The 27191-nt window shown below is 42.6% G+C and overlaps 1 long non-coding RNA gene across 1 annotated transcript; it reads right to left on the reverse strand.

Moving 5' to 3' along the window:
- Positions 1-15971: 15971 nt before the first annotated feature.
- Positions 15972-26989, reverse strand: LOC130351371 (uncharacterized). Its single transcript, XR_008888093.1, has 4 exons — positions 26074-26989; positions 23603-23675; positions 19894-20007; positions 15972-17246 (listed from the first exon to the last, which is right to left on the reverse strand). It is a non-coding gene; the product is annotated as an uncharacterized LOC130351371 (long non-coding RNA).
- Between the last annotated feature and the right edge of the window lie 202 nt (positions 26990-27191).

Genomic DNA, 27191 nt, shown 5'->3' on the forward strand with positions numbered 1-27191 from the left:
GGAAACTTACTGAAAACCCACTGGTGTGCTATAGCTGTTGCATAACTACAACTCCTAGCATGCAAGGACAGTCAAAGGGCATGCTCAGAGTTGTAGTTGTGCCACCTCACTCCTGCTGGCCAAGGGTTATTGGGGCTATCTCTGACACCACCAATCACACTTTTTTTCCAGGCCACTTGGTCACTAGAGACCCGATAGGCCTGAAAATGTCATATGGAAGGTCACAGTACAGAGACCACTGCACAATGGTCTCCAAACTGTGGCCCTCCAGATGTTGCAAAACTACAACTTTCAGCATGCCCAGAAAGCCAACCCCATGTTTCCTGCTGTGAGTTTGAAAGGGGGCAGGCTCTCTGTGCCGAGTTTTTGGCAGAAAATTTGCACAGATGAAAATCCACCACAAACCCTATTTTATAATGCAGATCTGTCACAAATATGCAGCAAAAACTGCATGCATTACTTGTGAATTTTGTTGCAGATTCACCTTGGATTTCACCCTATACACAGAAAGTGGTGAAATCAGTCACAAAATGCACAACATAATGAGCGACCGTTCTGACTCATTCAAATTTAACTAAAGTTCATTATTTTTCTCTAGGACACAGCATGGTGGCCACAGCTACATCATAAGTATTTATAATTATTTTTTTTAAAGGGGTACTCCAGCCCTAATACATCTTATCCAAAGGATTGGGGATAAGATGTATGATCGCTGGGTCCCACCGCTGGGGACCCCCGCAATCTGTAATTGCGCACCCACCTTTGTGAGCTCTTCACAGTGCTGGAGGCTCCAAGTGTGTAGTGTGATGTAACGACTCCGCCCCCTTGTAATGTCACGCCCCACCCCCTCAATGCAAGTCTATGGGAGGAAGCGTAACGGCCATCTTCCATAGACCAGGATTGAGGGGGCGGAGTGTGATGTCACATGGGGGCAGAGTCGAGATGCCACAAAACTCCGACCTGGTGGTCGTCACGCTACCCACTCGGAGCCTCAGAGGTGGGTGCGCAATGACAGATTGCGGGGGTCCCCAGCGGCGAGACCCCCGTGGTCATACATCTTATCCCCTAAGATGTATTAGGGCCGGAGTACCCCTTTAACCCATTAAGGACCCTGCCCAAATATACCTTAAGGACCAGGCCATTTTTTGAACATCTGACCACTGTCACTTCAAGCATGAATAACTCTGTTTGACAACTTTTCGTTAAAATCGGATGTGTAAATGGAAAAAAAATTCACTAAAGTGCATTTTTCCCCTTAAATTTACCATTTTTACAAAGGGTAATGGGAGAAAATGCCCCCCAAAATTTGTAACCCCATCTCTTCTGAGTATGGAAATACCCCATGTTAGGAAGTAAAATGCTCTGTGGGCGAACTACAATGCTCAGAAGAGAAGGAGTCACATTTGGCTTTTTGAAAGCAAATTTTGCTGAAATGGTTTTTGGGGGGCATGTCGCATTTAGAAAGCCCCTGTGGTGCCAGAACAGCAAAAAAAATACCCACATGGCATACCATTTTGGAAACTACACCCCTTAAGGAACGTAACAAGGGGTACAGTGAGCCTTAACTACCCACAGGTGTTTGACGACTTTTTGTTAAAGTTGGATGTGTAAATTAAAAAAAAAAAAAATTTCTACAAAAATGCTGTTTTTCCCCCAAAATTTTACATTTTCACAAGGGGTAATAGGAGAAAATGACCCCCAAAATGTATAACCCCATTTCTTCTGAGTATGGAAATACCCCATGTGTGGACGCCCACATATGGGGCATTTCCATACTCAGAAGAAATGGGGTTACAAATTTATCCTATTACCCCTTGTGAAAATGAAAAATTTGGGATAACACCAGCATTTTCGTGAAAAAAATGCTAATTTTTCATTTTCACGTCCAATTTTAACGAAAATTCTTCAAACACCTGTGGGGTGTTATGGTTCACTATACCCCTTGTTATGTTCAGTGGATATCTTTGTACTCAGAAGAAATTGTGTCACAAATTTTGGGGCTCTTTTTTTCCTTTTACTTCTTGTGAAAAAGTATGGGGCAACACTAGCATTTTTAACAAGGCCTGTGAAAAATAAAAGAAGCAATCTGATTGGTTGCTATGGGCAACTGGTTAACTTTTCCTCTCACAGGTTTTGATAAATCTCCCCCATTGGCCCTCATTTACTATTCTAAACCCGACTTCTCTTGTCGGGTTTTTTTGGCGCATCTTTGTCTGCGCCATGTCGCAGACATCGTGCGCCAGTCTGCGACACAATGCGACATTTTTTCCCGACGGACTCGATGTGAATTCTCCCAAACCCGAAAAAGGGGCATAACCCGACATTTCTGAGCTTTCCCACGTATTTAGAAAGGTTTCCAACCCGAATTTGTTGAATTGTTATGGATTTTTTCTCGACAACTCAGAGGAGTTGGAAACCAAAACCTACAAAACCAAGTGCGACAAACAGGATGCGACATAATAATAAATACCAGGGGAAAAATGCAGTCGGGTAAGAAAGCAAGATAGACTTACAACCCGATTTTCTAAGTAAATGAGGGCCATTATATTTAATAGATCTAGTCTTCATTTGCAAATCTAGAACTCAGATCGATTCTGATGAATATTAAGGATTTATTTTTAACTCTCCTGTGTCATCTTGTCCTCGTCCTCATCTCCTCCTGTTTGTATGCACTTCCTCTTTTTAATAACCATGAGCAAACTCTCATGTATTCCTTAGCGTAGTTGGGTCTGTGAGGGTTTTATTTCAGGGTTCTGACAATTTTAATTGTAGCACTACAAACTAAGGAAGGCAAGAACCACCCATGAATGTCATAGACACAGTGCACCCTAGCACATGGTCAGTTCAACTGCAGTCTCCTGAAGGTAATGGCAGTTTGTCTCCACTGTGCTTATAAGCAAGGGGGATTGTGGGAAAGCCTGTGCTCTGTTGCCTGGCAACAGGAGGGTTACAGCTCAGAGACAGCTCCATGAGGGAGAACTGTACAGGGATATAAGCTTTTTTGGACCCCTTTACATAGATGTATGGGGCACACATCTGATTACCAAATTTCCTCTGTGGGACAATCCTGTTAAAGAAAATTCAATGTATGCATTTCTTTTTATGATTCAGTATTAATAGTCATACATGAAATCCAGCATTATAAAAGTAAAATATAAATAATTTCAGCCTAAATTCTTGTTTTAGGTTATAACAGGAGGTCATGTCAAAGGTCAGAGATCTCTTATATTACTTCCCTGTCATCCCCTTTAGTAGGTTACATACACTGAACATATCAATGTGTTTTAGACATTTAGGTGCTTTTCCCTTTCTATGTATGGAAAACTATACATATAGGTGGAGACTTATCAAAACCAGTGCAGAGGAAATGTTGACCAGTTGCCCATAGCAACCAATAAGATTGTAGTTTTGCAACAGCTGGAGGGCTACAGTTTGAGACCACTACACAGTGGTCTCTAAACTGCATCCCTGCAGATCTTGCAAAACTACAACTCCTAGCATGCCCAAACAGCTGTTTGCTGTCTGGGCATGCTGGGAGTTGTAGTTTTCCAACACCTGGAGGTCCACAGTTTGTAGATCACTGTGCAGTGGTCTATAAACTGTAGCCCTCCAGATGTTGCAAAACTGCAAATCCCAGCATGCCCAGACAGCAAGCAGCTGTCTCAGCATGCTGGGAGTTGTAGTTGCATACCTCCAACTGTTGCACAACTACATCTCCCAGCATGCCCTTCGGTGATCAGTACATGCTGGGAGTTGTAGTTTTGCAACAGCTGGAGGCATATGGGTTGGAAAATACTGAGTTAGGTAACAGAACCTAACTGAAGGTTTTCCAACCAGTGTGCCTCCAGCTGTTCCAAAAGTACAACTCCCAGCATGCTACACGGTCTGTCAGTAATGCTGGGGGTTGTAGTTTTGAAACAGCTGGAGGTTTGCCCCCCCCCCCCCCATGTGAATGTACAGGGTACATTCACACGGACAGGTTTACAGTAAATTTCCTGCTTCAAGTTTGGGCTGCGGCAAATTTTTCGCCGCACCGCAAACTCCTAGCGGGAAACTCACCGTAACCAGTCAGTGCGAATGTACCCTAACTGGTCACTGAAAAATTCCGATTTTGAAAATTTTGTGAGAAATTGGAAAATTGCTGCTGAACTTTGAAGCCCTCTGATGTCTTCCAAAAGTAAAAACATGTCAACTTCATGATGCAAACATAAAGTAGACATATTGGGGGAGATTTATCAAAGGATTAAGACTGGTTTTTCTTGTCTAAATTTGTCGCACAGAAAGTCGCAGTCTAAATATGTGCGACTTTTCTGCGACTTTTGCTCTAGAGGATTTTTAGAACATGATGCATGCAAGTCTATTTTAGACTGAAATGCATTGAAAAATGCATTGGTGCTGAATTTATCAAAAGCGACTTTTCAGCGACAAGTCGCAACGGCTGAAAGTACGCTGAAATGTCAGACCATGCTGGAGCAGGCTTAAATATAAACTAAAGCATAGATCATGCAGTCTGTACACAGAATTTATCAAGAGCTGCATGCCATTTGATAAATTAGGTGCACAATAGACCAGACTAACCCTCTGTAGTTTGGTCTATATTGATGCGGGACATAGACAACTTTGATAAATATCCCCCATTGTGTATGTGAATCAATGTATAATTTATTTGGAATATCCATTTTCTTTATAAGCAGAGAGCTTCAAAGTTAAAAAAAAAAATGCTAAATTTTCAATCTTTTCATCAAATTTGGGAATTTTTCACCATGAAATGAAACAAGTATCGACAAAATTTTACCACAGACATAGAGTAGAATATGTCACGGAAAAACAATCTCGGAATCAGAATGAAAGGTAAAAGCATCCCAGAGTTATTAATGCTTGAAGTGACAGTGGTAAGATTTTCAAAAAATGGCCGGGTCCTTAAGGTATATTTGGGCTGGGTCCTTAATGGGTTAAAGGGGTACTCCGGCCCTAATACATCTTAGGGGATAAGATGTATGACCACGGGGGTCTCGCCGCTGGGGACCCCCGCAATCTGTCATTGCGCACCCACCTTTGTGAGCTCTCCGCAGCGCCCCAGGCTCCGAGTTGGTAGCGTGACGACCACGGGGCCAGAGTTTTGTGGCATCTCGACTCCGTCATGCTACGCACTTGGAGCCTCCAGCACTGCGGAGAGCTCACAAAGGTGGGTGCGAAATTACAGATTGCGGGGGTCCCCAGCCGTGGGACCCCCGCGATCATACATTTTATCCCCTATCCTTTGGATAAGATGTATTAGGGCTGGAGTACCCCTTTAAAAACATTTTTATAAATACTTATGATGTAGCTGCGGCCACCATGCTGTGTCCTAGAGAAAAATAATGAACTCTAGTTAAATGTGAATGAGTCTGAACGGTCGCTCATTATGTTGTGCATTTTGTGACTGATTTCATCACTTTCTGTGTATAGGGTGAAATCCAAGGTGAACCTGCAACAAAATCCACAAGTAATGCATGCAGTTTTTGCTGCATATTTGTGACAGATCTGCATTATAAAATAGGGTTTGAGGTGGATTTTCATCTGTGCAAATTTTCTGCCAAAAACTCGGCACAGAGAGCCTGCCCCCTTTCAAACTCACAGCAGGAAACATGGGGTTGGCTTTCTGGGCATGGTGAAAGTTGTAGTTTTACAACATCTGGAGGGCCACAGTTTGGAGACCATTGTGCAGTGGTCTCTGTACTGTGACCTTCCATATGACATTTTCAGGCCAATCGGGTCTCTAGTGACCCAGTGGCCTGGAAAAAAAAGTGTGATTGGTGGTGTCAGAGATAGCACCAATCACCCTTGGCCAGCAGGAGTGAGGTGGCACAACTACAACTCTGAGCATGCCCTTTGACTGTCCAAGCATGCTAGGAGTTGTAGTTATGCAACAGCTATAGCACACAAGTGGGTTTTCAGTAAGTTTCCCACTACGAGTTTGAGTTGCGGGAAATTTGCCTTGGCTCAAACTTGTATCAGGAAACTTGTTGTAAACCCGACTGTGTGTATGTACAGAAAAAACACCTACACTACACTAACACAAAAATAAGAAGTAAAACACTACATATATACACACACTTACACCGTTACCTTCCGACCCCCCCAATAAAAATGAATAACAGTTTGTACGGCACTGTTTCCTAAATGTAGCCTCCAGCAGTTGCAAAACAACAGCTCCCAGCATGGCCGGACTGCCATTGACTGTCCAAAAATGCTGGGAGTTGTAGTGCTGTAACAGCTGGAGGCATCAATGAAAATGTACCACTAAAATAAAGTAGAATATGTCACAAAAAAAACATCCTGGAAACAAAGTCATAAGTAAAAGCATCCCAGAGTTATTGATGCATAAAGTGACAGAGGTCAGATATGCAAATCCAGAACAGTAAAAAAAAAAAAAAAAAAAAAAAAAGCCTCAATAGGGAGTCTTCTGGGGTAGTGAAATAATACTGTTATTTAGTATGTCATGCAGATTAGAGGCGTCGCTATTAGAATCAGTGACCCTATACAGCTGTAACAGAAACTTGCAGAACACTCAATGGGGGAGATTTATCAAAACCTGTCCAAAGGAAAAGTTGCCCAGTTGCCCATAGCAATCAATCAAATCGCTCTAGGGCCAGAACTACTTATTTCAGGGATTATGAAACCGCATAAGAAAAAGGAACAAAAATAAAAATAAATGGAACACATTGGGATTTAGATGATAGGGATTTTTATTTCTATACTAGTGCAGTGTACTACTCCTCCCATCATCCCAGGATGATGTTGACGCAGACTATTGACAGGTTTTTGGAGGGTTTGTTTTTGTAATGTTTGGGTTATGTCTTAAATTTCATTTATTTATTCATACATTTTAAGGGTAATATATGTTTTCATTGGGGGGAGGGGGCAGAACATTTTATTAATTATTTGTTACGCCGAGCGCTCCGGGTCCCCGCTCCTCCCCGGAGCGCTCGCAGCGTTCTCCTGTTCGCAGCGCCCCGGTCAGACCCGCTGACCGGGAGCGCTGCGATAATGTCCCTAGCCGCATCCCTGCCAGCTTACCAGACTCATTCCCCGTCTGCTCTGTCCCGGCGCGCGGCCCCGCTCCCTAGGGCACGGGCGCGCCGGCTCTCTGCGATTTAAAGGGCCGGTGCGCCACTGATTGGCGCCTGGTTCTAATTAGTGTGTTCACCTGTGCACTTCCCTATATAATCTCACTTCCCCATCCCTTCCTTGCCGGATCTTGTTGCCATTATGCCAGTGAAAGCGTTCCTTGTGTATCCCAAGCCAGTGTTCCAGACCTCTTGCCATTGCCCCTGACCACGATCCTTGCTGCCTGCCCTGACCTTCTGCTACGTCCGACCTTGCTCTTGCCTAATCCCTTGTACCGCGCCTATCTCAGCAGTCAGAGAGGTTGAGCCGTTGCCAGTGGATACGACCTGGTTGCTACCGCCGCTGCAAGACCATCCCACTTTGCGGCGGGCTCTGGTGAATACCAGTAGCAACTTAGAACCGGTCCGCCGGCACGGTCCACGCCAATCCCTCTCTGACACAGAGGATCCACCTCCAGCCTGCCGAATCCTGACAGTAGATCCGGCCATGGATCCCGCTGAGGTCCCGCTGCCAGTTGTCGCTGACCTTACCACGGTGGTCGCCCAGCAGTCGCAACAGATAGCGCAACAAGGCCATCAGCTGTCTCAACTGACTGTTATGCTACAGCAGCTTCTACCACAGCTTCAGCAACCATCTCCTCCGCCAGTTCCTGCACCTCCTCCGCAGCGAGTGGCCGCATCCAGCCTCCGTTTATCCTTGCCGGACAAGTTTGATGGGGACTCTAGACTTTGCCGTGGTTTTCTCTCGCAATGTTCCCTGCATTTGGAGATTATGTCGGACCAATTTCCAACTGAACGGTCAAAGGTGGCTTTCGTGGTTAGTCTCCTGTCTGGGAAGGCCCTGTCATGGGCCACACCGCTCTGGGACCGCAATGATCCTGTCACTGCCTCCGTACACTCTTTCTTCGCGGAGATACGAAGAGTCTTCGAGGAACCAGCCCGAGCTTCTTCTGCCGAGACAGCCCTGCTGAACCTGGTCCAGGTAATTCTTCAGTAGGCGAGTACGCCATCCAATTTCGTACTCTCGCCTCCGAGTTATCTTGGAATAACGAGGCCCTCTGCGCGACCTTCAAAAAAGGCCTATCCAGTAACATCAAAGATGTGCTGGCCGCACAAGAAATCCCTGCCAACCTGCATGAACTTATTCATTTGGCCACCCGCATTGACATGCGTTTTTCCGAAAGACGCCAGGAGCTCCGTCAGGATATGGACTTTGTTCGCACTAGGCGGTTTCTCTCCCCGGCTCCTCTCTTCTCTGGTCCGCTGCAATCTGTTCCTGTGCCTTCCGCTGTGGAGGCTATGCAAGTAGACCGGTCTCGCCTGACACCTCAAGAGAGGACACGCCGCCGCATTGAGAACCTATGCCTGTACTGTGCCAGTACCGAACACTTCTTGAAGGATTGTCCTATCCGTCCTCCACGTCAGGAAAGACGCACTCCGATTCCGCACAAAGGGGAGACAGCTCTAGGTTTGAACTCTGCTTCTCCACGTCTTACTGTGCCTGTGCGTATTTCTTCTTCTAACTCCTCCTTCTCAGCTGTGGCCTTCTTGGATTCTGGATCTGCAGGAAATTTTATTTTGGCCTCTTTCGTTAACAGGTTCAACATCCCAGTGACCAGTCTCGCCAGACCTCTCTACATCGCCTCAGTTAATGATGAAAGATTGGACTGTACTGTGCGTTACCGCACAGAACCCTTGTTAATGTGCATTGGACCTCATCACGAAAAAATTGAATTTCTGGTCCTATCTAACTGCACTTCTGAAATTCTTCTCTGACTGCCTTGGCTTCAACGCCATTCCCCTACCCTTGACTGGACCACCGGGAAAATCAAGAACTGGGGTACTTCTTGCTACGAAAAATGCCTTACGTCTGCTCCCAGTCCTGCCAGTCAAAACCCTATGCCTCCTCCGATACCAGGTCTCCCCAAGGCCTATCTGGACTATGCCGATGTTTTTTGCAAAAAACAAGCAGAGACTTTGCCTCCTCACAGACCTTATGACTGTCCTATTGATCTCCTTCCTGGTACTACTCCACCCCGGCGCAGAATCTATCCTCTGTCAGCTCTTGAAACACAAGCCATGACGGAGTACATCCAAGAAAATTTAAAAAGGGGATTTATCCGCAAGTCTTCCTCCCCGTCCGGAGCAGGGTTCTTCTTTGTCTCCAAAAAAGACGGTTCCTTACAACCATGCATTGATTACCGCGGTCTTAATAAAATCACTATAAAAAAAACGCTATCCCCTGCCTCTTATCTCAGAACTCTTTGACCGCCTACGTGGCGCTAACATCTTCACCAAATTGGATTTAAGAGGTGCATATAATCTCATCCGCATCAGGGAAGGGGATGAGTGGAAGACCGCATTTAACACCAGAGATGGACACTTTGAATATCTGGTTATGCCCTTTGGGCTCTGCAACGCCCCTGCTGTCTTCCAGGACTTTGTAAATGAAATTCTTGATTTATTATATACCTGTGTTGTGGTCTACTTGGACGACATTTTGATTTTCTCTTCTAACCTCGAAGAACACCGCCGTCATGTCCGCCTGGTTCTTCAGAGACTCCGTGACAATCAATTATATGCCAAGATGGAGAAATGTCTCTTTGAAAGCCAATCTCTTCCCTTCCTAGGATATTTAGTCTCTGGCCAGGGACTTCAAATGGACCCAGACAAACTGTCAGCCGTGTTAGATTGGCCACGCCCCTCCGGACTCCGAGCTATCCAACGTTTCTTGGGGTTTGCCAATTACTACCGACAATTTATTCAACATTTTTCCACCATTGTGGCCCCAATTGTGGCCCTAACCAAGAAAAACGCCAACCCTAATGTTACGCCGAGTGCTCCGGGTCCCTGCTCCTCCCCGGAGCGCTCACGGCGTCTCTCTCTCTGCAGCGCCTCGGTCAGACCCGATGCCCGGGAGCGCTGCACTGACATTGCCGGCGGGGATGCGATTCGCATAGCGGGATGCGCCCGCTCGCGAATCGCATCCCAAGTCACTTACCCGTCCCGGTCCCCGGCTGTCATGTGCTGGCGCCAGCTCTCTAAGATTTAAAGGGCCAGTGCACCAATGATTGGTGCCTGGCCCAATCAGCCTAATTAGCTTACACCTGCTCCCGGGCTATAATACCTCACTTCCCCTGCACTCCCTTGCCGGATCTTGTTGCCTTGTGCCAGTGAAAGCGTTTAGTGTTGTCCAAAGCTTGTGTTTCCAGATCTTCTGCTATCCACATTGACTACGAACCTTGCCGCCTGCCCCGACCTTCTGCTACGTCTGACCTTGCCTCTGCCTAGTCCTTCTGTCCCACGCCTTCTCAGCAGTCAGCGAGGTTGAGCCGTTGCCGGTGGATACGACCTGGTTGCTACCGCCGCAGCAAGACCATCCCGCTTTGCGGCGGGCTCTGGTGAATACCAGTAGCATCTTAGAACCGGTCCACCGACACGGTCCACGCCAATCCCTCGCTGACACAGAGGATCCACATCCAGCTAGCCGAATCGTGACACCTAAGTCCTGGCCTCCTCAAGCGAACGAGGCGTTCAACCGTCTCAAAACTGCCTTTTCTTCTGCTCCCGTACTCTCCAGACCTGATCCATCTAAACCCTTCTCACTGGAGGTAGACGCCTCCTCGGTGGGAGCCGGAGCTGTACTCCTACAAAAAAACTCTTCTGGACATAACGTTACTTGTGGTTTCTTTTCTAGGACCTTCTCTCCGGCGAAGAAAAGTTACTCCATTGGTGATCAAGAACTGCTGGCCATAAAACTAGCCCTCGAGGAATGGAGGCACCTGCTGGAGGGGTCCAAATACCCAATTATCATATACACTGATCACAAGAATTTCTCTTATCTTCAGTCTGCCCAATGGCTGAATCCACGCCAGGCTAGGTGATCGTTGTTTTTTGCCCGTTTTAACTTTGAGATTCATTTTCGCCCTGCTGACAAGAACATCAGGGCTGACGCAACACATTGTTCCTCCTGACTGTCTGATATCCTCTTCCCCAGCTTCCATCAGACAAACACCTCCTGGAAAGACCTTCGTCCCTCCACGCCAGCGCCTCAGGATCCTCAGGTGGGTACACTCCTCACACCTCGCCGGTCATGCTGGCGTCAAAAAGTCCATCCAGCTCATCTCTCGATTTTATTGGTGGCCTACCCTGGAAGCAGATGTTGCTGATTTTGTTCGGGCTTGTACAGTCTGTGCCCGGGACAAGACTCTTCGTCAGAAGCCTGCCGGCCTCCTTCATCCTCTGCCTGTTCCCGAGCTACCATGGTCTCAGATTGCTATGGACTTTATAACAGACCTGCCCTTATCCCATGGCAACACAGTCATTTGGGTGGTCGTTGATCGTTTCTCCAAGATGGCACATTTTATTCCACTTCCAGGTCTTCCTTCTGCCCCACAGTTGGCGAAACAATTTTTTGTGCACATTTTTCGCCTTCACGGGCTTCCCACGCATATCATCTCGGATAGAGGCGTTCAATTTGTGTCGAAATTCTGGAGGGCGCTCTGTAATCAGCTTAAAATCAAATTAAATTTCTCGTCTTCCTATCATCCCCAATCCAATGGGCAAGTGGAGAGAGTTAACCAGGTTCTTGGTGACTATTTGCGACATTTTGTTTCCTCCCGCCAGGATGATTGGGCCGATCTTCTACCCTGAGCCGAATTCTCGTACAATTTCAAAGTCTCTGAGTCCTCCGCTAAATCCCCGTTCTTTGTGGTGTACGGCCGTCACCCTCTTCCCCCCCTCCCCACTCCCACGCCTTCTGGTTTGCCCGCTGTTGATGAGGTTACCCGGGACTTCTCTACCATCTGGAAAGAGACTCAAAAATCCCTCATACAGGCCTCATCCCGGATGAAGAAGCATGCCGACATGTTCCTGGTGACAAAGTGTGGCTTTCCGCCAAGTATATCCGCTTCCGCGTCCCCAGTTATAAACTGGGACCACGTTATCTTGGACCCTTTAAAATCAAGTGCCAAATCAATCCTGTCTCCTACAAACTCCTTCTTCCCCCTTCTCTCCGTATTCCTAATGCTTTTCATGTCTCTCTCCTTAAACCGCTTATCCTTAACCGCTTCTCTCCCAAGGTTGTTGCTCCTACTCCTGTCTCCGGGTCCTCAGATGTCTTCTCGGTTAAAGAAATTCTCGTGTCTAAGACGGTCAGAGGTAAAAAAAAAAATTCTTGTGGATTGGGAAAATTGCGATCCTGAAGAGAGGTCATGGGAACCCGAGGATAACATTCTCGGCAAGGACCTTATTCACAAATTTTCAGGTTCAAAAAAGAGGGGGAGACCCAAGGGGGTTACTGTTACGCCAAGCGCTCCGGGTCCCCACTCCTCCCCGGAGCATTCTCCTGTTCGCAGCGCCCCGGTCAGACCCGCTGACCGGGAGCGCTGCGATAATGTCCCTAGCTGGGATGCGATTCGCGATGCATCCCGGCCCGCTTACCAGACTCGTTCCCCGTCTGTTCTGTCCCGGGGCGCGCGGCCCCACTCCCCCTAGGGCGCGCACGCGCCGGCTCTCTGCGATTTAAAGGACCGGTCCGCCGGCACGGTCCACGCCAATCCCTCTCTGACACAGAGGATCCACCTCCAGCATGCCGAATCCTGACATTATTATTGTGTATTTTTTTTTCAAAGGCATTTCTGCCTTTCTATTGTTCTCTTTTTCTTTTTTTTGTTGGTGGGGGGGGGGTCAAGAAACCATGTTATTACATTTTTATTTTTTGTGGGGGGGTTTCACCCATATTCCCATTAGAGGGCAACCTTTCACCAAAGATCTGATTATTTCTATAAAACACTGCACTACTATTGTGGTGCAGTGTATTATTCCTCTCAGCATTATTCTGACAGGCAGTGCATGGTTATAAAATTTTGAGGGGAATTTTTATATATTTTTTCTATTTTCTTAATTTTATATTTCATACCAAATATGTTTTGTAAGGGATATTTTTGAAGAAGTGTTTTTTTTTTAAATTATTTTATTAACCTTCTTTTTCTTTTATTGTTTTTAACGGAAATATGTCCCCAGTGTCACCTACACAAAAGTGGCGGTACTGACAGATAGTGCAGGTGACACTGATGACAACGGTACTTACCTTTTCCCGTTCAGTGGCGGGAATCTCCGGTGATCTTCTCTGTTAAGCTTCAGCTCTGGCCAGCTTGGTGCATGGGCGTAGCATAGGGACATCACCACTGCTGTTCTTTAGCAGCGGGACCAAGCAGGGAGCAGCAGCGGTGATGTCACTAAGCTCTGCCAATGCCCCAAGCCGCTGCTGCTCTCTGCTGGACTCATAGCAGCGGTGATATTCCTAAGCTCCACCCATGCCCCAAGCCGGGCCTGGAGCTGAAGCTTAACAGAGAAGATTACCGGAGAACCCCTCCACGGAACGGGAGAAGGTAAGGACCGTTGTCATTAGTGTCACCTGCACTATCTGTTGGTACCGACAGGCTAGTGCAGGTGACACTGGTGACAAATTTCCTTTAACTATTCCAATCAAGGGACTTTGAGCAGCAATCTTTCGATAGCTATGTAATAATACACTGCACTAGTGTCTTATGCCTCTTGTCATTATTCTAAAAGACAATGTATGGTTACAGTATTGTCAGGAGTGTTATTTCGGGTTTTTGGTTTTTAAATATTTTTTCTTTTTTTAATATTTTTTTAGGGTGTTCTGTTTCAATATTTTTTTAACTTGTTTTTTTTTATTTTTTATTTTTTGGTCTTTTTTTAACAAATACCTTGAGAGGGCTTTCCCCAGTGATCTTTTTATCACCCATATAATACTTTGCAATAGTATTATAGTGCAGTGTATTATCGATGTTAGCATTATGTTGACAGCCTATTTTTAATTATAGCTTATGTGACGGGAGAAATGTTTTTTTTTTTAATTCTTTTTTATATAAACATTTATTTTTTTTGTAGGGGTTGGGGTGAATTATTTTATAAATTGTTTATTTTTAACTTCATTTAGATAGGATCCGGGCAGAATACATTGCCATCTATGATGACGGTAATGTACGCTTGGAACCTCCGGCTATAGTTATTCCTACTGAAAATTCCTAGCTAGCCTTTACGTTTTTTTACAAAGGGGACTTTTAACAGCGATCTTAAGATCGCTCATATAATACACTGCACTAGTATTAAAGTGCAGTGTATTATGCGCTTCATGATTGTTTCAACAGGCTATGTATTATTATGGCTATAGTCTTTTAATATATAGTTTTTAATTCTCATTATTTTTATAATTATATATTTGTAGCAAAAACAAATTATAGATTTTTCTTTACATTACAGTTATGTTCTAAATCTGCAGTCAGTTTGTCTAAAGGAAACTTGTAAACCTTGGGGTAAGTCGGGTCTATTCTATTAAATATTGATAGAGGAATTCCTACAAATAAAAAACAGATATTAAGGATCATAAATGTTCCTATTCTCTCTGTACCTGAGACATGGTTGTGTTATATAAGAAGCTGTCCATAGACGATATGTTTATTAACAACACATATATGTTCATGTATAAGGTGGAGACTATGACATCTCTGCAGGTCTAGATATTACATCTAGCCTGATTGCTATCAGTAATTAATATAAATATTAATTACCTGTCCTGTGATTCCTTTCTTGCAGTTGACGGGGGTATAGGTCACTTTCACCTTCTCACCGGACATCAGTCACCTGTAAAAAGACACAGGTATGATAACATGTTCCTGATACATGCTACAGACGCTAATATATATAACACTCTAGGGCCAGAACTACTTATCTCAGGGATTATGAAACCGCATAAGAAAAAGGAACAAAAAAAAAATGGAACACATTGGGATTTAGATGATAGGGATTTTTATTTCTATAGTAGTGCAGTGTACTACTCCTCCCATCATCCCAGGATGATGTTGACGCAGACTATTGACAGGTTTTTGGAGGGTTTGTTTTTGTAATGTTTGGGTTATGTCTTAATTTTCATTTATTTATTCATACATTTTAAGGGTAATATATGTTTTCTTTGGGGGAGGGGGCAGAAAATTTTATAAATTATTATTGTGTATTTCTTTTTTCAAAAGCATTTCTGCCTTTCTACTGTTTTCTTTTTTTGTTGGTGGGGGAGGGGGGGGGGTCAATAAATCATGTTATTACACTTTTATTTTATGGGTTGTTTTTTTTCACCCATATTCCCATTAGAGGGCAACCTTTCACCAAAGATCTGATTATTTCTATAAAACACTGCACTACTATTGTGGTGCAGTGTATTATTCCTCTCAGCATTATTCTGACAGGCAGTGCATGGTTATGGCATTGTGAGGGATTTGTATGGGGTTATATAGTTTTTGGGGGAATTTTTATATATTTTTTCTATTTTCTTAATTTTATATTTCATACCAAATATGTTTTTTTAGGGTTATTTTTGTAGAAGTTTTTTTTCTTTTTTAATTATTTTATTAACCTTCTTTTTCTTTTATTGTTTTTAATGGAAATATGTCACCAGTGTCACCTACACAAAAGTGGCGGTACTGACAGATAGTGCAGGTGACACTGGTGACAACGGTACTTACCTTTTCTGTTCAGTGGCGGGAATCTCCGGTGATCTTCTCTGTTAAGCTTCAGCTCTGGCCAGCTTGGTGCATGGGCGGAGCATAGGGACATCACCACTGTTGTTCTTTAGCAGCGGGACCAAGCAGGGAGCAGCAGCGGTGATGTCACTAAGCTCTGCCAATGCCCCTAGCCGTTGCTGCTCTCTGCTGGACTCGTAGCAGCAGTGACATTCCTAAGCTCCACTCGTGCCCCAAGCCGGGCCTAGAGCTGAAGCTTAACAGAGATTATTACCGGAGATCCCCTACACGGAACGGGACAATGCAAGGACCGTTGTCATTAGTGTCACCTGCACTATCTGTTGGTACCGACAGGTTAGTGCAGGTGACACTGGTGACAAATTTCCTTTAACTATTCCCATCAAGGGACTTTGAGCAGCAATCTTTCGATAGCTATGTAATAATACACTGCACTAGTGTCTTACGCCTCTTGTCATTATTCTAAAAGACAATGTATGGTTACAGTATTGTCATGGGTTTTATTTTGGGTTTTTGGTTTTTAAAGTTTTTTTTCTTTTTTTAATATTTTTTTTTTAGGGTGTTCTGTTTAAATATTTTTTTTAACTTTTTTTTCTTTATTTTTTATTTTTTGGTCTTTTTTTTAACAAATTCGATGAGAGGCCTTTCCCCAGTGATCTTATGATCACCCATATAATACATTGCAATAGTGTTATAGTGCAGTGTATTATCACTGTCAGCATTATGTTGACAGCCGATTTTTAATTATAGCTTATGTGAGGTGAGAAATGGGTTATTTTTTTTTATTCTTTTTTATATAAACATTTATTTTTTTGTAGGGGTTGGGGTGGGGTGAATTATTTTATAAATTGTTTATTTTTAACTTCATTTACATAGGATTCGGGCAGAATACATTGCCATCTATGATGACGGTAATGTACGCTTGGAACCTCCGGCAATAGTTATTCCGGATGAAAATTCCTAGCTAGCCTTTACGTTTTGTTTACAAAGGGGACTTTTAACAGCGATCTTAAGATCGCTCATATAATACATTGCACTAGTATTAAAGTGCAGTGTATTATGCGCTTCATGATTATTTCAACAGGCTATGTATTATTATGGCTCTAGTCTTTTAATATATAGTTTTTTAATTCTCATTATTTTTATAATTATATATTTCTAGCAAAAACTAATTATAGATTTTTCTTTACATTACAGTTATGTTCTAAATCTGCAGTCAGTTTGTCTAAAGGAAACTTGTAAACCTAGGGGTAAGTCGGGTCTATTCTATTAAATATTGATAAAGGAATTCCTACAAATAAAAAACAGATATTAAGGATCATAAATGTTCCTATTCTCTGTACCTGAGACATGGTTGTGTTATATAAGAAGCTGTCCATAGACGATATGCTTATTAACAACACATATATGTTCATGTATAAGGTGGAGACTATGACATCTCTGCAGGTCTAGATATTACATCTAGCCTGATTGCTATCAGTAATTAATATAAATATTAATTACCTGTCCTGTGATTCCTTTCTTGCAGTTGACGGGGGTATAGGTCACTTTCACCTTCTCACCGGACATCAGTCACCTGTAAAAAGACACAGGTATGATAACATGTTCCTGATACATGCTACAGATGCTAATATATATAACACTCTAGGGCCAGAACTACTTATCTCAGGGATTATGAAACTGCATAAGAAAAAGGAACAAAAAAAAATGGAACACATTGGGATTTAGATGATAGGGATTTTTATTTCTATAGTAGTGCAGTGTACTACTCCTCCCATCATCCCAGGATGATGTTGACGCAGACTATTGACAGGTTTTTGGAGGGTTTGTTTTTGTTATGTTTGGGTTATGTCTTAATTTTCATTTATTTATTCATACATTTTAAGGGTAATATATGTTTTCTTTGGGGAAGGGGGCAGAAAATTTTATAAATTATTATTGTGTATTTCTTTTTTCAAAAGCATTTCTGCCTTTCTACTGTTTTCTTTTTCTTATTTTGTTGGTCAATTAATCATGTTATTACACTTTTATTTTATGGGTTGTTTTTTTCACCCATATTCCCATTAGAGGGCAACCTTCCACCAAAGATCTGATTATTTCTATAAAACACTGCACTACTATTGTGGTGCAGTGTATTATTCCTCTCAGCATTATTCTGACAGGCAGTGCATGGTTATGGCATTGTGAGGGATTTGTATGGGGTTATATAGTTTTTAGGGGAATTTTTATATATTCTTTTCTATTTTCTTAATTTTATATTTCATACCAAATATGTTTTTTTAGGGATATTTTTGTAGAAGTTTTTTTTCTTTTTTAATTATTTTATTAACCTTCTTTTTCTTTTATTGTTTTGAATGGAAATATGTCACCAGTGTCACCTACACAAAAGTGGCGGTACTGACAGATAGTGCAGGTGACACTGGTGACAACGGTACTTACCTTTTCCCGTTCAGTGGTGGGAATCTCCGGTGATCTTCTCTGTTAAGCTTCAGCTCTGGCCAGCTTGGTGCATGGGCGGAGCATAGGGACATCACCACTGCTGTTCTTTAGCAGCGGGACCAAGCAGGGAGCAGCAGCGGTGATGTCACTAAGCTCTGCCAATGCCCCTAGCCGCTGCTGCTATCTGCTGGACACGTAGCAGCAGTGACATTCCTAAGCTCCACTCGTGCCCCAAGCCGGGCCTAGAGCTGAAGCTTAACAGAGAAGATTACCGGAGATCCCCTCCACGGAACGGGACAAGGCAAGGACCTTTGTCATTAGTGTCACCTGCACTATCTGTTGGTACCGACAGGTTAGGGCAGGTGACACTGGTGACATTTTTCCTTTAACTATTCCCATCAAGGGACTTTGAGCAGCAATCTTTCGATAGCTATGTAATAATACACTGCACTAGTGTCTTAGGCCTCTTGTCATTATTCTAAAAGACAATGTATGGTTACAGTATTGTCAGGGGTTTTATTTCGGGTTTTTGGTTTTTACATTTTTTTCCTTTTTTTAATATGTTTTTTTTAGGGTGTTCTGTTTAAATATTTTTTTTAACTTTTTTTTCTTTATTTTTTATTTTTTGGTCTTTTTTAACAAATACGATGAGAGGCCTTTCCCCAGTGATCTTGTGATCACCCATATAATACATTTCAATAGTGTTATAGTGCAGTGTATTATCGCTGTCAGCATAATGTTGACAGCCGATTTTTAATTATAGCTTATGTGAGGGGAGAAATGGGTTATTTATTTATTTCTTTTTTTTATATAAACATTTATTTTTTTGTAGGGGTGGGGTGAATTATTTTATAAATTGTTTATTTTTAACTTCATTTACATAGGATCCGGGCAGAATACATTGCCATCTATGATGACGGTAATGTACGCTTGGAACCTCCGGCAATAATTATTCCGGCTGAAAATTCCTAGCTAGCCTTTAAGTTGTTTTTACAAAGGGGACTTTTAACAGCGATCTTAAGATCGCTCATATAATACACTGCACTAGTATTAACCCCTTAAGGACCGAGCCCTTTTTCACCTTAAGGACCGGAGCGTTTTTTGCAATTCTGACCACTGTCACTTTAAACATTAATAACTCTGGAATGCTTTTAGTTATCTTTCTGATTCCGAGATTGTTTTTTCGTGACATATTCTACTATAACTAAGTGGTAAAATTTTATGGTAACTTGCATCCTTTCTTGGTGAAAAATCACCAAATTTGATGAAAAAAATGAAAATTTTGCATTTTTCTAACTTTGAAGCTCTCTGCTTGTAAGGAAAATGGATATTCAAAATATTTTTTTGGGGGGTTCACATATACAATATGTCTACTTTATGTTTGCATCATAAAATTTATGAGTTTTTACTTTTGGAAGACACCAGAGGGCTTCAAAGTTCAGCAGCAATTTTGAAATGTTTCACAAAATTTTCAAACTCGCTATTTTTCATGGACCAGTTCAGGTTTGAAGTGGATTTGAAGGGTCTTCATATTAGAAATACCCTACAAATTACCCCATTATAAAAACTACACCCGCCAAAGTATTCAAAATGACATTCAATAAGTGTATTAACCCTTTAGGTGTTTTACAGGAATAGCAGCAAAGTGAAGGAGAAAATTCAAAATCTTCATTTTTTACACTCGCATGTTCTTGTAGACCCAATTTTTGAATTTTTGCAAGGGGTAAAAAGGAGAAAATTTTTACTTGTATTTGAAACCCAATTTCTCTCGAGTAAGCACATACCTCATATGTCTATGTTAATTGTTCGGCGGGCCCAGTAGAGGGCTCAGAAGGGAAGGAGCGTCAAATGGTTTTTGGGGGGCATGTCACCTTTAGGAAGCCCCTATGGTGCCAGAACTGCAAAAAAAACACATGGCATACCATTTTGGAAACTAGACCCCTCAGGGAACGTAACAAGGGGTAAAGTGAACCTTAATACCCCACAGGTGTTTCACGACTTTTGCATATGTAAAAAAAATATTTTTTTTTTACCTAAAATGCTTGGTTTCCCAAAAATTTTACATTTTTAAAAAGTGTAATAGCAGAAAATACCCCCCAAAATTTGAAACCCTATTTCTCCCGGTTCAGAAAACACCCCATATGGGGGTGAAAATTGCTCTGCTGGCGCACTACAGGTCTCAGAAGAGAAGGAGTCACATTTGGCTTTTTGAAAGCAAATTTTGCTCTGGGGCATGCCGCATTTAGGAAGCCCCTATGGTGCCAGAACAGCAAAAAAAAAACACATGGCATACCATTTTGGAAACTAGACCCCTCGGGGAACGTAACAAGGGGTAATGTGAACCTTAATACCCTACAGGTGTTTCACGACTTTTGCATATGTAAAAAAAAATATTTTTTTTTACCTAATATGCTTGGTTTCCCAAAATTTTTACATTTTTAAAAAGGGTAATAGCAGAAAATACCCCCCAAAATTTGAAGCCCAATTTCTCCCGATTCAGAAAACACCCCATATGGGGGTGAAAAGTGCTCTGCTGGCGCACTACAGGTCTCAGAAGAGAAGGAGTCACATTTGGCTTTTTGAAAGCAAATTTTGCTCTGGGGGGCATGCCGCATTTAGGAAGCCCCTATGGTGCCAGGACAGCAAAAAAAAAAACCCACATGGCATACCATTTTGGAAACTAGACCCCTCGGGGAACGTAACAAGGGGTTAAGTGAACCTTTATACCCCACAGGTGTTTCATGACTTTTGTATATGTAAAAAAAAAAAAAATTTTTTTACAAAAAATGCTTGTTTTCCCAAAAATTTTACATTTTTAAAAAGGGTAATAGCAGAAAATACCCCACAAAATTTGAAGCCCAATTTCTCCCGAGTACGGCGATACCCCATATGTGGCCCTAAACTGTTGCCTTGAAATACGACAGGGCTCCAAAGTGAGAGCGCCATGCGCATTTGAGGCCTAAATTAGGGATTGCATAGGGGTGGACATAGGGGTATTCTACGCCAGTGATTCCCACAGGGTGCCTCCAGCTGTTGTAAAACTCCCAGCATGCCTGGACAGTCAGTGGCTATCTGGCAATACTGGGAGTAGTTGTTTTGCAACAGCTGGAGGCTCCGTTCTGGAAACAGTGGCGTACCAGACGTTTTTCATTTTTATTGGGGAGGGGGGCTGTGTAGGGGTATGTGTATATGTAGTGTTTTTTACTTTTTATTTTATTTTGTGGTAGTGTAGTGTTTTTAGGTTACAGTCGCACGGGCGGGGGTTCACAGTAGTTTCTCACTGGCAGCTTGAGCTGCAGCAGAAAATTTGCCGCACCTCAAACTTGCAGCCGGATACTTACTGTAATCCTCCGCCCATGTGAGTGTACCCTGTACGTTCACATTGGGGGGGGGGGAGGGAACATCCAGCTGTTGCAAAACTACAACTCCCAGCATGTACGGTCTATCAGTGCATGCTGGGAGTTGTAGTTTTGCAACCGCTGGAGGCTCCGTTTTGGAAACAGTGACGTACCAGACATTTTCATTTTTATTGGGGAGGGGGGCTGTGTAGGGGTATGTGTATATGTAGTATTTTTTTACTTTTTATTTTATTGTGTGTTAGTGTAGTGTAGTGTTTTTAGGGTACAGTCGCATGGGCGGGGGGTTCACAGTAGTTTCTCGCTGGCAGTTTGAGCTGCGACAGAAAATTTGCCGCAGCTCAAACTTGCAGCCGGATACTTACTGTAATCCTCCGCCCATGTGAGTGTACCTTGTACGTTCACATTGGGGGGGAAACATCCAGCTGTTGCAAAACTACAACTCCCAGCATGTACGGTCTATCAGTGTATGCTGGGAGTTGTAGTTTTGCAACAGCTGGAGACACACAGGTTGTGAAACACCGAGTTTGGTAACAAACTCAGTGTTTTGCAACCAGTGTGCCTTCAGCTGTTGCAAAAGCTACAACCCCCAGCATGTACGGACAGCGGAAGGGCATGCTGGGTCTTGTAGTTATGCAACAGCCGGAGGCATACTACATTGGCTGGGGATGCTGGGGATTGTAGTTATGCAACAGCTGGAGACACACTGGTTTACTACTTAACTCAGTGTGCCTTCAGCTGTTGCAAAACTACAACTCTCAGCAGTCACCGACAGCCAACGGGCATGCTGGGAGTTGTAGTTATGCAACCACCAGATGCACCACTACAACTCCCAGCATGCACTTTAGCTGATTGTGCAAGCTGGGAGTTGTAGTTACACAACAGCTGAAGGTACACTTTTCCATAGAAAGAATGTGCCTCCTGCTGTTGCAAAACTACAAGTCCCAGCATGCCCATAAGGGCATGCTGGGAGTTGTGGTGGTCTGCCTCCTGCTGTTGCATAACTACAGTTCCCAGCATGCCCTTGTTGCATGCTGGGAGCTGTTGCTAAGCAACAGCAGGAGGCTGTCACTCACCTCCAACTGCTGCTCCACGATGCCGCCGCACAGGTCAGTCCCTCGCCGCCGCCGTCGCTCCTGGGGCCCCGATCCCAACAGGGACGCCGGGGATCGGGGTCCCCAGCACCGGGGGTCGTCTTCCCGCACCCGCCCACGTCCTCCGGAAGAGGGGCGGAGCGGGTTGCGGGAGTGACACCCGCAGCAGGCGCCCTGATTGGTCGGCCGGTAATCCGGCTGACGAATCAGGGCAATCGTGAGGTGGCACCAGTGCCACCTCACTCCTGCAGACTCTGGCTGTTCGGGGCCGTCTCTGACGGCTCCGATCAGCCAGTAATTCCGGGTCATCGGGTCACTGGAGACCCGATTGACCCGGAATCCGCCGCAGATTGCTGGACTGAATTGTCCAGCGATCTGCGGCAATCGCCGACATGGGGGGACATAATGACCCCCCTAGGCGATATGCCGGGATGCCTGCTGAACGATTTCAGCAGGCATCCGGCTCCGGCTCTCCTCCGACTAGCGGTGGGGGCCGGAAATGCTCAGGGCGTATCCATACGCCCTCGGTCCTTAAGGACTTGGAAACGGGGGCGTATGGATACGCCCTATGTCCATAAGTGGTTAAAGTGCAGTGTATTATGCGCTTCATGATTATTTCAACAGGCTATGTATTATTATGGCTCTAGTCTTTTAATATATAGTTTTTTAATTCTCATTATTTTTATAATTATATATTTGTAGCAAAAACAAATTATTGATTTTTTTTTACATTACAGTTATGTTCTAAATCTGCAGTCAGTTTGTCTAAAGGAAACTTGTAAACCTTGGGGTAAGTCGGGTCTATTCTATTAAATATTGATAAAGGAATTCCTACAAATAAAAAACAGATATTAAGGATCATAAATGTTCCTTTTCTCTGTACCTGAGACATGGTTGTGTTATATAAGAAGCTGTCCATAGACGATATGCTTATTAACAACACATATATGTTCATGTATAAGGTGGAGACTATGACATCTCTGCAGGTCTAGATAATACATCTAGCCTGATTGTTATCAGTAATTAATATAAATATTAATTACCTGTCCTGTGGTTCCTTTCTTGCAGTTGACGGGGGTATAGGTCACTTTCACCTTCTCACCGAACATCAGTCACCTGTAAAAAGACACAGGTATGATAACATGTTCCTGATACATGCTACAGACGCTAATATATATAACACTCTAGGGCCAGAACTACTTATCTCAGGGATTATGAAACCGCATAAGAAAAAGGAACAAAAAAAAATGAAACACATTGGGATTTAAATGATAGGGATTTTTATTTCTATAGTAGTGCAGTGTACTACTCCTCCCATCATCCCAGGATGATGTTGACGCAGACTATTGACAGGTTTTTGGAGGGTTTGCTTTTGTAATGTTTGGGTTATGTCTTAATTTTCATTTATTTATTCATACATTTTAAGGGTAATATATGTTTTCTTTGGGGGAGGGGGCAGAACATTTTATAAATTATTATTGTGTATTTCTTTTTTCAAAAGCATTTCTGCCTTTCTACTGTTTTCTTTTTCTTTTTTTGTTGGTGGGGGAGGGGGGGGGGTTAATAAATCATGTTATTACACTTTTATTTTATGGGTTGTTTTTTTCACCCATATTCCCATTAGAGGGCAACCTTTCACCAAAGATCTGATTATTTCTATAAAACACTGCACTACTATTGTGGTGCAGTGTATTATTCCTCTTAGCATTATTCTGACAGGCAGTGCATGGTTATGGCATTGTGAGGGATTTGTATGGGGTTATATAGTTTTTGGGGGAATTTTTATATATTTTTTCTACTTTCTTAATTTTATATTTCATACCAAATATGTTTTTTTAGGGATATTTTTGTAGAAGTTTTTTTCTTTTTTAATTATTTTATTAACCTTCTTTTTCTTTTATTGTTTTTAATGGAAATATGTCACCAGTGTCACCTACACAAAAGTGGCGGTACTGACAGATAGTGCAGGTGACACTGGTGACAACGGTACTTACCTTTTCCCGTTCAGTGGCGGGAATCTCCGGTGATCTTCTCTGTTAAGCTTCAGCTCTGGCCAGCTTGGTGCATGGGCGGAGCATAGGGACATCACCACTGCTGTTCTTTAGCAGCGGGACCAAGCAGGGAGCAGCAGCGGTGATGTCACTAAGCTCTGCCAATGCCCCTAGCCGCTGCTGCTCTCTGCTGGACTCGTAGCAGCAGTGACATTCCTAAGCTCCACTCGTGCCCCAAGCCGAGCCTAGAGCTGAAGCTTAACAGAGAAGATTACCGGAGATCCCCTCCACGGAACGGGACAAGGCAAGGACCTTTGTCATTAGTGTCACCTGCACTATCTGTTGGTACCGACAGGTTAGTGCAGGTGAAACTGGTGACAAATTTCCTTTAACTATTCCCATCAAGGGACTTTGAGCAGCAATCTTTCGATAGCTATGTAATAATACACTGCACTAGTGTCTTACGCCTCTTGTCATTATTCTAAAAGACAATGTATGGTTACAGTATTGTCAGGGGTTTTATTTCGGGTTTTTGGTTTTAAATTTTTTTTTCTTTTTTTAATATGTTTTTTTTTAGGGTGTTCTGTTTGAATATTGTTTTTTTACTTTTTTTTCTTAATTTTTTATTTTTTGGTCTTTTTTTAACAAATTCGATGAGAGGCCTTTCCCCAGTGATCTTGTGATCACCCATATAATACATTGCAATAGTGTTATAGTGCAGTGTATTATCGCTGTCAGCATTATGTTGACAGCCGATTTTTAATTATAGCTTATGTGAGGGGAGAAATGGGTTATTTTTTTTTTATTATTTTTTATATAAACATTTATTTTTTTGTAGGGGTTTGGGTGGGGTGAATTATTTTATAAATTGTTTATTTTTAACTTCATTTACATAGGATCCGAGCAGAATACATTGCCATCTATGATGACGGTAATGTACGCTTGGAACCTCCGGCAATAGTTATTCCGGATGAAAATTCCTAGCTAGCCTTTACGTTTTTTTTACAAAGGGGACTTTTAACAGCGATCTTAAGATCGCTCATATAATACACTGCACTAGTATTAAAGTGCAGGGTATTATGCGCTTCATGATTATTTACACAGGCTATGTATTATTATGGCTATAGTCTTTTAATACATAGTTTTTTAATTCTCATTATTTTTATAATTATATATTTGTAGCAAAAACAAATTATAGATTTTTCTTTACATTACAGTTATGTTCTAAATCTGCAGTCAGTTTGTCTAAAGGAAACTTGTAAACCTTGGGGTAAGTTGGGTCTATTCTATTAAATATTGATAAAGGAATTCCTACAAATAAAAAACAGATATTAAGGATCATAAATGTTCCTATTCTCTGTACCTGAGACATGGTTGTGTTATATAAGAAGCTGTCCATAGACGATATGCTTATTAACAACACATATATGTTCATGTATAAGGTGGAGACTATGACATCTCTGCAGGTCTAGATATTACATCTAGCCTGATTGTTATCAGTAATTAATATAAATATTAATTACCTGTCCTGTGGTTCCTTTCTTGCAGTTGACGGGGGTATAGGTCACTTTCACCTTCTCACCGAACATCAGTCACCTGTAAAAAGACACAGGTATGATAACATGTTCCTGATACATGCTACAGACGCTAATATATATAACACTCTAGGGCCAGAACTACTTATCTCAGGGATTATGAAACCGCATAAGAAAAAGGAACAAAAAAAAATGGAACACATTGGGATTTAGATGATAGGGATTTTTATTTCTATAGTAGTGCAGTGTACTACTCCTCCCATCATCCCAGGATGATGTTGACGCAGACTATTGACAGGTTTTTGGAGGGTTTGCTTTTGTAATGTTTGGGTTATGTCTTAATTTTCATTTATTTATTCATACATTTTAAGGGTAATATATGTTTTCTTTGGGGGAGGGGGCAGAACATTTTATAAATTATTATTGTGTATTTCTTTTTTCAAAAGCATTTCTGCCTTTCTACTGTTTTCTTTTTCTTTTTTTGTTGGTGGGGGAGGGGGGGGGTTAATAAATCATGTTATTACACTTTTATTTTATGGGTTGTTTTTTTCACCCATATTCCCATTAGAGGGCAACCTTTCACCAAAGATCTGATTATTTCTATAAAACACTGCACTACTATTGTGGTGCAGTGTATTATTCCTCTTAGCATTATTCTGACAGGCAGTGCATGGTTATGGCATTGTGAGGGATTTGTATGGGGTTATATAGTTTTTGGGGGAATTTTTATATATTTTTTCTACTTTCTTAATTTTATATTTCATACCAAATATGTTTTTTTAGGGATATTTTTGTAGAAGTTTTTTTTCTTTTTTAATTATTTTATTAACCTTCTTTTTCTTTTATTGTTTTTAATGGAAATATGTCACCAGTGTCACCTACACAAAAGTGGCAGTACTGACATATAGTGCAGGTGACACTGGTGACAACGGTACTTACCTTTTCCCGTTCAGTGGCGGGAATCTCCGGTGATCTTCTCTGTTAAGCTTCAGCTCTGGCCAGCTTGGTGCATGGGCGGAGCATAGGGACATCACCACTGCTGTTCTTTAGCAGCGGGACCAAGCAGGGAGCAGCAGCGGTGATGTCACTAAGCTCTGCCAATGCCC

The sequence above is a fragment of the Hyla sarda genome, unplaced genomic scaffold (genome assembly GCF_029499605.1).
Source record: "Hyla sarda isolate aHylSar1 unplaced genomic scaffold, aHylSar1.hap1 scaffold_970, whole genome shotgun sequence".
Lineage (NCBI taxonomy): Eukaryota > Metazoa > Chordata > Amphibia > Anura > Hylidae > Hyla > Hyla sarda.